This window comes from Neomonachus schauinslandi, chromosome 4, assembly GCF_002201575.2.
Source record: "Neomonachus schauinslandi chromosome 4, ASM220157v2, whole genome shotgun sequence".
NCBI lineage: Eukaryota > Metazoa > Chordata > Mammalia > Carnivora > Phocidae > Neomonachus > Neomonachus schauinslandi.
Window position 1 is genome coordinate 18,130,243 of NC_058406.1, and position 12,361 is coordinate 18,142,603.

Consider the following 12,361-nt stretch of genomic DNA (forward strand, 5'->3'; position numbering starts at 1 on the left):
GGCCATGCCCCTCTCTGAGGAAGGCAAGAAATCAGACCTTCAGGGGTTAGCTTAGGATTGACTTGGTTGGCTGTCGTTTTATTTTTTCCTAGCTACTTTTGAAAATAAAAGGGGGGTGGTAGTGTCGCTTTTTGTTTGTTTTTTTGTTTGTTTTGTCTCTTTTTTTTCCCCTATTGCTACGAAAAAGAAAAAAAGGAAAGAACGCGAGAGTGCGTGTGTGAGCGAGAGAGAGAAAAAAAAAATCCCCAAGGAAAGTAAGTTTCTGTTTGTACCCAAGAATTTGGATTCCCAGTCCCACAGGAATGTCTAGCCACAAATTTTCAACAGAAGCGTATGCAGAGTGTATCATTAGATGGCGGGAAGGGGCCAGGGCGGAGGAGCTCACAGGGCAGCGAGAGCAGAGCCAGGCCCAACATCAGCGCCACAGGGAATGAATGAATGAGGCTCACCCCCGACAGAGCCCGGGCTCCACTGGGTGCGAGGGCGGCCCGGGGGTGGGGAGGATCAGGAGCCAACCAGCGCCGGCGCAGGGCCCTGAAGGCGGCCGAGGGCCTGGCCTTGTGGTTCTGTGGTTGAGGGACCAGGCCTTCACAGTGTCAACCCAACCTCAGCTCACAGGATGCAAGAAGCCAGCTCGCGGCCTTGGCCCATTGGCTGGGCTGGGGTCACCTGGGCTGTGATGTCACAGCCTCTTAGAAGATTTTGTGGCTGCTTCTCTCCTTTTTGGAAAAAAGAAAAAAGAGAGAGAGAGAAAGAGAGGGGGAAAAAAAGTGATGGTTTTTATTTGTGGGGCTGGCCTCAGCACGCGGCCCGGGAGCAGAACTGAAAGCAGTTGGAGGGGGTGGTTGGGCGGTGGTTTGGATCCTGTAAGGAGACTCATTTTTAATTAAGGCCAGTGTTGGCCTGGGCGGGCTGGGAGCCCCGAGGGCCCTCACCAGACCCACCAGCGGGTGGTAGGGCTCCCCTCCATGCCCCCCGCCCCGGGGCTGCGGCTGACTCCCTGCCATGGTCCACCACCGCTGTTGCCAGGGAGAAGCGTCCACATGTGTGGCAGGCACTTCAGGGGGATTTTACGGCAGCTGGGATTAAGTACAAAGGGAAACACATGAAGTGGCATCACCCCAGTGCAGCCTGCCCACTGAGGCCTCCCTGGTGAAAGCCAGCAGCAGGGCCGTCCGTGCCAAGGAGCCCTCTGCGGAGCTTGGGTTCTGAGCCCTGAGTTTGGCATTCAAGGCCCTTTGTTCATTTTGCCCACTTTCATCTCCTTGGGGTTCTCCATTTTAGCCAAGTGTGTCTGGGCTTCCTTGCCTCCATGGCAGTCCCCACCCGCCCCCACCCCCGTCCCAACAAACACACCCCTGCCATTACCCTTTATCAGGACACTTTTGGAATCCTTCATGTCCCAGAAGGTTCAAGGCTCAGAGGGACTCTGAAGTAGAAAAGACATGGGAAATGATGCAGTCCTACACTCTGTCCCCAGAAGCCCGGTCAGGTGGGGGCCAGGGTGGGAGGTGGAGTGTGGTGGCTTTCACGGTTTCCCTTGCAAGCTCTACTTGCCCATTTCATAGGTCAGACACTGAGGCCCAGGATGTTGAAGTCAGCTTGTGAAAGGCCACAGAGTATTGTGAGTGGGATTAGAACACCAGCCTCTGATTTACTAGCCTGGCCTCAGCTGTAATCCCACAGCACCCTGCAGTGCCCTGTGGGCTCAGTCCTGAGACTTCAGGAAGCCCTCTGCCGCCTGGGCACTGCCCCCTGGCCTCTCCCAGGGAGACTGAGCTTGGAGCCAGGCCCTGGAAACCATCCTCACACTCATGGTGGTCTCTGAAGGCCAACAGGGAGCAGGAGGGGCATCCAGGAGGAGGAGGGGCTGGTCCAGGGCCCCAGAGAGCCTGGTTCCCGCCCACAGCCACACTGGTCACCAGGGAGCAGTACGCCCTTGGAAACTCGCTGCCTGGGCCTCCTTGGGAACCCAGGCTCAGTCTTTTGTTCCTCAACGGCGGGTGGGTGTGGTAGCGGTGTGGGTTGTCATTTGTCCGGGGAGGAAGCAGGTTTATGGTAAAAGCCACAGGGTTCTGGAGTCAGATTTGAATTCCACTCTCAGCTCTGCTGAATCCCAGCTGCAAGACCTGGGGCAAGTCATTTCCCCTCTCTGGACATCAGTTTCCTTCCCTGTCAAATGGGGATAACACATTTCTCGCAGGGACAGGCACCCGGGTGAGGGCACCATAGACATTGTTTCCTTGCCAGAGTCTCCGTGACGCAGTCTGGGGTCTGTTATGAGTAGGCATAGGTAGAGAAGCGTCGGTCACATAGGAGGACAGACGGCCCCCACTGTGAGCCAACCAGCTGGCCCGGCCTGGGCAGGGTTGTTTGAGTCAGTGGAGCATGGAGCCTGCCAAGGGCCCCTGGCCTCCTGGTTACATTTGGAACATTTTGGAGTCTGCCACATTGTGAAACAGATCAGAGACAGACACGGCAGGAAAGACCCTCTTTAACAGAAGTGGAAACTGAGGTCCCCCGAGGGGCAGAGACTCCCCCAAGTTCACCCAGTGAGTCAGTGGAACCCTGGTCCCCTGCTTCCCAGCCCAGGAGTTGTTTCCGATCTACCAACACCACCTCCAGTTTCGAACAGCCCACCCTACCACGCTTCGCTGTTTTTTCCACGTGTAAAAGTGGGTCCCCCTATAGCAATCTGTAACTTGGTCACCCTGAGGGATTTCCCCTTCCCCGGGAAGCTGAGGCTAGGCCCAGGAACAGGAGGAGGTGCGGGAGGCTGTGTTGGGCCCAGGGGCACATCTGTACAGCGGGTGGTTTACTGTGTTCCTGGGTGCCTGGTTTGGTCCATCCCTAAAGAGGCTTATCATCTCCACATGCCCCCTTGGAAGCCTGAATGCCAGCCTGAATGAACCCCTGGAGGCTGCTGGGGAAGCAGAAAGAACATTCCTGAGGCTTGCCTTTGGAATATTCCTGAAGCTGTGAGACTGTGGGCCGGAGGCTATTTTTCTGAGCCTGCTTCCTCGCCTGTAAGATGGGGCCAACTGCAGCACCCGGTTCTCACCATTGCAAGAAGGATTAAATGAGAAAATATTGGGAGTGCACCTGGCACATAGGAGCTGCCCAGTTCCTGAAATTCCCTTCCTTTAGCTCCAACTGTGCACTCTCCCAGCATGCAGCAGGCGGCCGTGTTTCCTCTTGTTCTCTACTGAAAAAAACATCTGAGGCCTCTGAACCGATCAGATCAGGTTAATCTAGAAATCTGGTGGAGGAAGGGAATCATTAAAAAATAGGATTTATGTGCCATAAACCCTTTATTTTAACTTTAATCGTATAAATGTGCATTAAATGGTCTTCGTCTTGGTCTTCAGGCTTAAGCCAGCCCAGAAGGCACCTCCTACAATTTCCAGTTTGGACTTCTTTGAAGTGGAATGTGAGTGTCAAGATGCCTACGAAGAAATCCGCATCCAGTAGCATCTAAATTTCACTATTTCCCCCAATCTTTTTACCATGTCCCACCCTTACCAAATTCAATTTATTTTCAGCAACTTGCCTTCGCCAAGTCTTTCCAAGGTGTTCAACCTAGTTTCCTAGAAAGAGTCACTCCTGTTTTGCATCGTATCATTGATAACATTGCCTTGCTATCAGTGAGGGTCCAATCAGGAAAACAGAAGCTGCTTTGAGTATTGGAAACAGAGGAAAGTTAATTGGGGGGTTATTGGCAACACGGGTGATGGAAGAGCTGAGAGGCCAAACCATGGTGGTGAGGAGCCCCGAGATCGGCCGCAGCAGGAAGCCACTGCCACCCTTTGGCAAGAGAGATGCAGGGAGAGGCGGTGTTCCCAGCACACCCTCCCCGACCTGCGGAAGCAGAGCGTGGTACAACAGAGTCGAATTTGCTGGAGCCACAGAGGAGACTCAGCCACTATGGCAATGCCCCCTAGACAAATATCAAAGGGGCTCTCTCTTCCTCCCATCCTTTAACTTCCTCCCAGTGCCTCCTATTGGTGGAGTGGAGCCGGAACCAGCTGACTTAATGGAATCAGAGCCCTGCATTATAGAGCCTAATGGGGGAAGGGGGTAGAATGGATCTGAGGGCAAAATGGCCCCAGACGGGCATAATATCCAATGACATTTTGTAACCACGAAAACCCAACTGGCATAAATGGTTTTGAGAACAAACCCAACCGATGTTTGGCAAGTCGACTGCTCAGTGGGTTGGTGGGAGCAGAAGGTGTGAATTCCAGCAAGGGATCTGTGAGCCAAGGGGATCGATTGGCATATAACAGCAGAAATGCCAGTGAACTGCGTGAGCTGGTTACATGGAAATTAGTTAAGAAAGTACCTACTATGAACGGTGATGAAATCTGTTTTCTCAACCTGTGTGCAGAGCTGAAACTTTCGCTATAACCTTGGGCTACAGTGACTGGGGAGTGATGTCACCAATCAGGAGCACTGGCTGCGGGCCGTCTAGGAACTTTAGAAAGATGGCACACCCCTGCACCCACGGGGCCTTCCCAATATCCTGCAGGATAGGGGTGGCTCTCTTTGATTTTCTGATGAGGAAAAAACCAATCCCAGGGATTACCCCCAAGTTCTAGCCTCTAGGAGTCAGCTTGGATGAAATGGGCAGCGGAATTGAGGCAGGCACTGGCCTTAGAGTTCAAATTCTGGTTTTCCACCAGCAAATCACAGTGCTGGGCTCAAGGAAGGTGCTGGAGTGTGATACCTGCTGCAGGCTGCCCAGGGCTCTCCACCTTCAGGCCTCCCGCACAGAGACATCAAGATAAGGTTCCCCCGCCCTCCTCCCCCAACTCCCTCCAACCTCAGCCAGGTCTACACCCTCCTCTAGCATAGGCCCATGTTCAGGGTAAAAGATGAGGCCTGCAGGCCACGCAGCCCACCCAGGGGCCAGGATACCCAGGCCAAGCCAAAGGATCAGTAGCTAAGAACCTACCACTCAGGATGCACGTGCCGAGAGCTTTATGCACGGTGTCTCCAATGGTGGCCTCTCAGACCAGCCAACCGTGCCCAGTTTCCAGGGGGCAGTCAGAGAGGTGAAGAGACCTGCCCATGGTCACCCACTTCGCAGGTGGAGGAAGCAGGATTCAATCTCACCCTGCCCTCCGCCCGCTTTCTGGGCTCCTTCTCCCCTCCCCACCCTCAGCCTCTCTCTTTCCTGTTGTTCGTTTCAAAAGACTGCTCATGGTGCCCCCTGCAGAACCAAACCCTTCCCCTGTCCTCCTCCCCCTTCCTGCATCAGCCCCCTTCTCCCGGGCCCTCCTCCGCTGCACCCCTCACGGCCACGCCTGGGCAGCTGGGCGGTCCCATAGGTTCAGTGGCACCGAGGACTTTATGACTGTCTTTAGCCACAGCATTTGCCTCACCAAGGACCCCAGCAGCTCTACTCAAAGCTTTGCCTCCTGCCTGAAATTCCACCATGAGTGCACCTTTGGGTCCGGATACAGTTCGGTCATAAGTCCTGTGTTACAAAGGCAGACGCTACTGGGTGCAGGAACACTGGAACCCCGCAGACGGGTTGGCCACCTGGGGTGGGGGTGGAGAACGCGGGCTGAATTCCACCCCAGAAGGGGCTGTTCCCCCACTGTCTGGGGAGAGCATCCCCGGGCCTCAACTAAAGGATCTCCGCCGATCCCCCATCCCCCATCCCACTACCTCCTCTGCACAAAGCCAACCAGGCAGAGATGGTTCTCCCCGTTTCACAGCTGGGGACACTGAGGCTCACTGAAGGAAGGGCCTCACAGGGTCGCAGGGTGAGAAGGGGATTCACCTGTACGCATGCTGCTGCCATGTCCCCTGTAACCCTTGACCCCCCTTCTCTCCTTCAAGTCCTCTCTGGGGAGGCCCAGGTGCTGGGGACTTGGTGTCAGAAGAACCAGGTTCAGATCCCAGCTTTGGGATTCCCAGTCATCACTTGTGATGTCAGTTGGTCTCATCAGCACCTCACCGTCCTCACCAAAGCCCCTCTTTCCCAGGGTGTGCAGGTGAGGGGGGACCCCTGGGAAGGGCACGTGGCAGGCACTTGGCAAGGTAAGTTGCTAAGGGCCTGAGAGCCCTGGGTAGCCACCGGGGTGGGGGTGGGGTGGGGAGAGGAGGAGGGCAGAGTTGGCAGCAGGAGGGGGCATGTGGCTGATTCACAACCTTCCCCTGGTTCTTGGGGCCCCCAGCAGATTCCCACCACCCAGTCCCGCCAAGGCCCCACTGGGAGAGGCCCTGACTCTCCTGGCTGCCAGGGGCTGCCCCAGCAGAGGGCTGCCTGAGCCTGGGTCCCAGACTGCAGGATGGGGCGTGCTGGGGAGATCACTCCGGCCACAGCACATCCTCCCTGAGATGCTGGTCAGCCCAGTGGCCTCTCATGTTCCTCTGAGGCCTGGAAAATCTTGCCCATAAGATGCTGTCCCCCCCCCAGCATCCCGGGCCCCTCAAAGGAAGAAAGAAAACCCCAAACTGCAGCCCCTTTTGGCTCATAAAACCATCTTTTCTCTGAGTCTTTCAGTGGAATAATCTATTTTTAGCATCAAAGAGCTCTGCCAGGGGCCTAGACCTGCTGAGGGACAGCTTTGTGTGACCACAAAGGGGCGGGAGGCAGGCACTCCTCAACGGGTGGGGTGGGAGGGTGGCAGGAAGGGTGCCCGCATCCACAGGGCTGGCCGAGGGGGGGCCTCGGAGGGCCACAGGTTGGGCACCAACTTCCCATTCAGTGAGCTTGTCTGGGCTGGTCCTGTGCCCCCTGTCCCCTGTTCATTCTCGCACATTCTCCCCACAAACCTGGTAATAGCAACTGTAACAATAATCATAAACTAGCGCTTACCATGTGCCAGGCATTCTTCCAAGAAGCTTCTGTAAATTAATTAACTTAATTTACAATAATCTGACCATTGAACAGATAAGGATCTTGAGACTCAGAGGGGTTCACTGACTTGTTCAGGTTCAGCTCAGAGGAGTGGAACCAGGATTTGAACCCTGACAGCCCATTTCACCATGACTTAGTCTCATTTTACAGCTGAGCAGAAGAGGCTCAGAGAAACTGATGAACTTGCTCCCAATAACCTGGATATGAAATGGTAAGGTCAGGGTTCGTGACCAGGCTCTCTGACCCCGGGCCCTTGCCTCTGGACACCCGGGACCTTGGTTACTCCTCCAACAAGTGGGGTGTGTGTGTGTGTGTGGGGGGGTACTCCCATTGTACTGAGAAGGAAACTGAGGCCCAGAGGAGAAGGGACCCTTCTGTGCTTGCAGAGTCGGAAGAAGTGGAGTTGGAATTCCAGAAGCTTTTTCTCCCTCCCCATCCCCCTGCCTCCCACCCTACCCCCAGCTCCCAGCCCCTGATGCTCTCCTTGAGGGGGCTGGGCCCCAGGGGAAGCCAGGATCAGGTTGTAATGTTTAAAAACTGATTTGGTCTTTAATGTTATTTCCCTCCTCTCTCTATCTTGCTCCCTTTCTCTCTCCCTCTCTCGATCATAATGACCCCATTTGCAGGGGTGTGCCGGCCAGCAAATTTGCTGACCCAGGCAAAAGGAAGGAGGGGGGTGTCATTATGCGGTTGGGAAATGGTGGGGCATTTCGTATGCCACCGATCTAGCATCCCAGCAATTTCAGCAACCCTCAAGGAAATTAGAGAATTAGCTACCATCCAGGGCTGTGGCTTCCTTGTCACTGTGTGTGTGCATTTTCTTGACTTCAGACTAGGGTGCTTTGAGCATTTGTACATAACAGGCAGCGTTGCAGAAAGAGGGGCTTTCTGAGGTAAGGAGAAAGCCCCTCTAGTCAGTGGGGCTACAGGCTGAGGCTGACACTTGGGGAAACCAGGCTCAGAGAGGGGCAGGAACTTGCCCTAGGCCACGTAGCTAAGGCCAAGATCTACAACAAGTGACTCACAGCCTAATGCTCTTTCTGTGATGTCAGACTTCACAAGTAACTTGCTGTGTAAAATCAGACACGTTCTTTTCCTTCCCTGGGTCATTTCTCCTCATCGGTGGAGGGAGGGGGTGAGATAATCGTCTTCGTTTCAGTTCCCCTAAACACAGACCCTGAGCCTCGGGAATACGCGTAAGCAGTGTATCTGGGAAGTGATCCCAGGAAGCAGGGATGAGGGAGGGAAAGTGACACAAGGAAGGGGAGGCAGCCCATCCACACAAGGTGGAAGAGCAAGCAGCCACTCTGAGCACCTGGGGGTCCTCTGAGGACCTGGCTGGAATACCATGAGGAGCTGCTACGCAGGGGTCGGGGAGCTGGGGTATGAATCCACCAACTCTAATCTCTCGTCGGTTGAGAGTTGTTCTACAAACAATGACTCTCCAACAATTCTCGTTTCTTCCGCTGGGCAAAGTTCACTCAAGGCCAGAAAACATCCTCAGGCCAACCTGTCCTGTAGGGGAACTATCTATTCAGACTGGATAGGTGATTTCTAAGGCATCTCTCAGTGCTCATAGGCAAGGATTCACTGTTTCACATGCTGTACCTTAATTCATATCCGCTCTCAACCCTTCTAAACTTCCATGATATCAGGGAAAGTTGGTGGGGTTCAGAATCACGCCTTCACCACTTGTCCCAGGGCCTGAGATTCCACTTTTCAGCTGTGAGCCCTTGGTTTTTAAATAGTGTCTGGTGGAACCCCGACTAGGCAATACCTTGGGGTGCCCCTGAGGAAGGATGTATCAAGGATTAGGCTGAATGGGGGAAGGGGGAGTCTGTTCTCTCCACCATTTCCACCAGAGAAGACTGCTTTGTCTATTTTTTTATTTTTATTTTAGCTTTTATTTTTTTCTTCAAAGTTATAAATACTCATAGTTTAAACAGTCAAATGTTTCTTTTTTTTTTTTTTTTTTTAAAGATTTTTTTTTTTTTTTTTAGAGAGAGAATGAGAGAGAGCACATGAGAGGGGGGAGGGTCAGAGGGAGAAGCAGACTCCCCGCCGAGCAGGGAGCCCGATGCGGGACTCGATCCCGGGACTCCAGGATCATGACCTGAGCCGAAGGCAGTCGCTTAACCAACTGAGCCACCCAGGCGCCCCAGTCAAATGTTTCTAAAAGACTTTCCTTCCCACTCCTTAGAGAAACCACTTCCAACTCCTTTAGCTATTTCTTTTAGTATTTACTCTATTTCTCAAAAAAAAAAACATGCTAACCAAGCTCATCGTGATTTTTCAGTTCTAGGCATTACCTGTTGACCTTCCACCAGGGAAGAGGATTTGGCTCCCTTCTATCTGGCCCTCTCTTTACCATGCACCCTTTCCATCCTCCCAGGATAGTTATTTTAGTTAGCTTAATTGTTACTATTTGCCTTTTTACAACTGGATAAATGCTTTTTTCACAGCTGAGTCATATGTATGTTTTGATTACATTTCCTTGCTTGTACAGCTTTTTGTTTTCCCTGGAGTTGTAGTTTGTTTAGCTTTTCATTTGCATAATTTTCTGTGTACTTACCACTGATTCATCCCCAAACTCTCCATGAGTTGTCCAAATCTCCTACTAGGAAATTCAATAACAACAGGTATTTTATTTATTTTGATTTTTGAAGTCCTCTTTTCTGGAACCCCCTACCTGCTCTAGTCTGGACTGGTTGCTCTCTAGCCTGCTGCTCAGCTGTCAACCTAGGATCTTCTTTCACTCTTATCTCATCTTCTTTCACTTTCATTCTCTTTGCCCCTCTTACACTGGAGTCTTTGTTTCCTGGATTCTTTCTCTTTCTTGGTTTACTCCTTTTGATGGAGAACATCTTCTGGTAGCTTCCTGAGAAAGGGTACATGGGAGGTAGATTTATTTGTGAGCTTGTTACTTTTGACTATAATTTCAGTCAGACTTTATGGGTAGTTTGAAATCATGTTTGAAATAACTTTTCCTTTTCAGAGATATTTTTCCATTGTCTTTTTGCTTTTTGTGCTGCTATTAATAAGTCTGATGACATTCTAATCTCTGAAAATAGCCTATTATTTCTCTCTCTAAAAGCTTTGAAGATATTCTCTTTGTCCCAGGTGTTCTGAAATTCTACAATAAGGTGCTTTTGTGTGGTTCTATTTTCATCCATTGTTCCGGACGTTTAACCAGCCCTGTGGTCGGAACATTCATGGTGATCATTCCCAGGTAGTTTGCATGGATTTTTCTTTGATCATTTTTTCTCTTTCTTTTTCACTGTTCTCTCTTTTTGTTGAGCTTTCTAAAATTCTAAATTATTTAAGATTCTAATACCTTTTAAAATTCTTATTTTCTATTTCTTTGTGTTGTGTTTTTTTTTTTATTTTAAAGATTTTATTTATTTGACAGAGAGAGACACAGTGAGAGAGCGAAAAGAAGCAGGGGGAGTGGGAGAGGGAGAAGCAGGCATCCCACTGAGCAGGGAGCCTGATGCGGGACTCGATTCCAGGACCCTGGGATCATGACCTGAGCTGAAGGCAGACGCTTAACGACTGAGCCACCCAGGCGCCCCTGTGTTGTGTTTTTTTAGTCTTTTGGGGGAAGATAACTTTTTCTTTCAGTGTTTCTATTGAGTTTCTCATTTCTGTTATGGTAATTTGAATTTGTACTTTTTGGGTTCTAATGATTACATTTCATAACTCTGTATTCTTATTGCATAGATGTAGTACCTTCTCTTATCTCTCTGAGGATATTAATGATAGAATTTTTTTAAAAAGATTTAATCTCCCTGCCTAGTGTGCTTTCTTTAAGTTACTTTTTTTTTTTTTTTTTTGCTTGTCAAATGATGCTTTATTGAAATATTTTCCTTTGTAGTTAACTAGCTGGGCATTCCACTGCACCACTGTTGATGTCATCTATGATGTCATGAGGGTGGCAGCCATCAACATTGCAGCACACAGACTGGCAGTCCCCAGGATTTCTTTAATGGTTCCAGAGAGTTCTCTGGCTAAAGATCGGTGTTGCAGCTGTCGGGCAATATTGACAATCTCATCAAAAGTGATATTTCCCCTGTGCTTAATCTTTTTCTGCTTCTTTCTGTCTCTTGGTGGTTCCTTGAGGGCTTTGATAATCAGGGCAGAGGCAGAAGGTACCACTTCAATCTGGGCCTGTCTGTTCTGAATGGTCAGTTTCACTGTAATACTTAGACCCTTCCAATCACCGGTTGCCTTGGCGATGTCATCACCAACCTTTTTTGGAGACAGATCCTGTGGGCCGATCTTTGGGGCCAGGGCAGATGTGGCACCCGGCGTCACCACCGGTGCACCTCAGGCACATGACTTTGATCTTGTTGGGGTCGAACTTAGGCGGCATGACAGAGGTGGCTTGTCTTTCCTAGTAGAGGCTTTCTTCATATGGCTGATGATCCTTGTTCTATATGCTTTATTTAATAGTGGGGAAATCCTGATGGGGAGCTCTGTATAATTGTGTGGGACTGCCTGGCCCTAGATTTCATATAGAGGAAGTCTGGCTTGATCATTTCCTTGTTTAGTGTCTTTGGATCTTTCCCCTTAGTCTGCTGAGATTCCGTGGGGTAGACATTTCTAATGTGCTTGGAGGATATTGGAGTGGCTGCCAGTGTTCTGGGGCAAGAGGCTCCTAAATGCATATATACTATGTCCACTTGATCCTTCATTTTCAGTGTGGTAGCTTCTGCCTTTTATGTGGCTGGTCCCTTCCTGTCCAGACAGCCTCTGTTTTTTTCTCTCTCCAAAAAATAAGCCTCAACGATTCCACTGGGGTGAGGGAGAGGATTTGAGGGTCTAACTACTTCCTACAGGTTTTCAAATAGTCCTGCTGTTCTCAGTCCCTTCCTTACCCCCATTTCCAGACACATGTTTTGTGCCCAATCCCTGGTTCTTTGGCTGTTTTGCCACGTAAGAAGCTGAGCTGCTCCCTGGCTTTCCCCAGAGCTCTGTCTATGGGGAATTCAGGTCTCTTGGGTCTGCCAAGTCAGTGACTTCTCACGCAGATGCTTTCCAGATTCCTACACTCTGTTGTTGTTATCTTTTTTCCTATTCTCTTTGACCTTGTAGGCTCAGGCCTAAAAAACCTTCAAAGCCAAAAAACGTACAACCACCAGCCAACCAACAACAACACTCTATAGCTAGGAAGCGGAGGTAAATGCATACTTCTCATCCACTCCTTTCTGTTTTCTAACTCGTGGGGAAGATTTTGTTTGGAGTATCTTGTTTGTGTTTGGGAAGACTCAATTTTTAAAAGCAGCAAATACTCCCCAAATTAACTTATAAATTAATTAGTAACAAGTCTCATCCAAACCCCCACAAGATTTTTTCTTACAGAACTTGAAAAACTGTTTCTAGAGCTCATGTAGAAAAATAAATGGCCAGGAAAAGCCGAGATGATTCTGTAAAGAGAAGCAGGCAGGGGAGGGTCGCTCTGCCAAACACCAGGATCTAGGATGTTATGGT

The 12,361-nt window shown here is 50.5% G+C and overlaps 1 pseudogene; it reads right to left on the reverse strand.

The window, feature by feature from the left end:
* Positions 1-10,745: 10,745 nt before the first annotated feature.
* Positions 10,746-11,243, reverse strand: LOC110574766 (annotated as a pseudogene).
* Between the last annotated feature and the right edge of the window lie 1,118 nt (positions 11,244-12,361).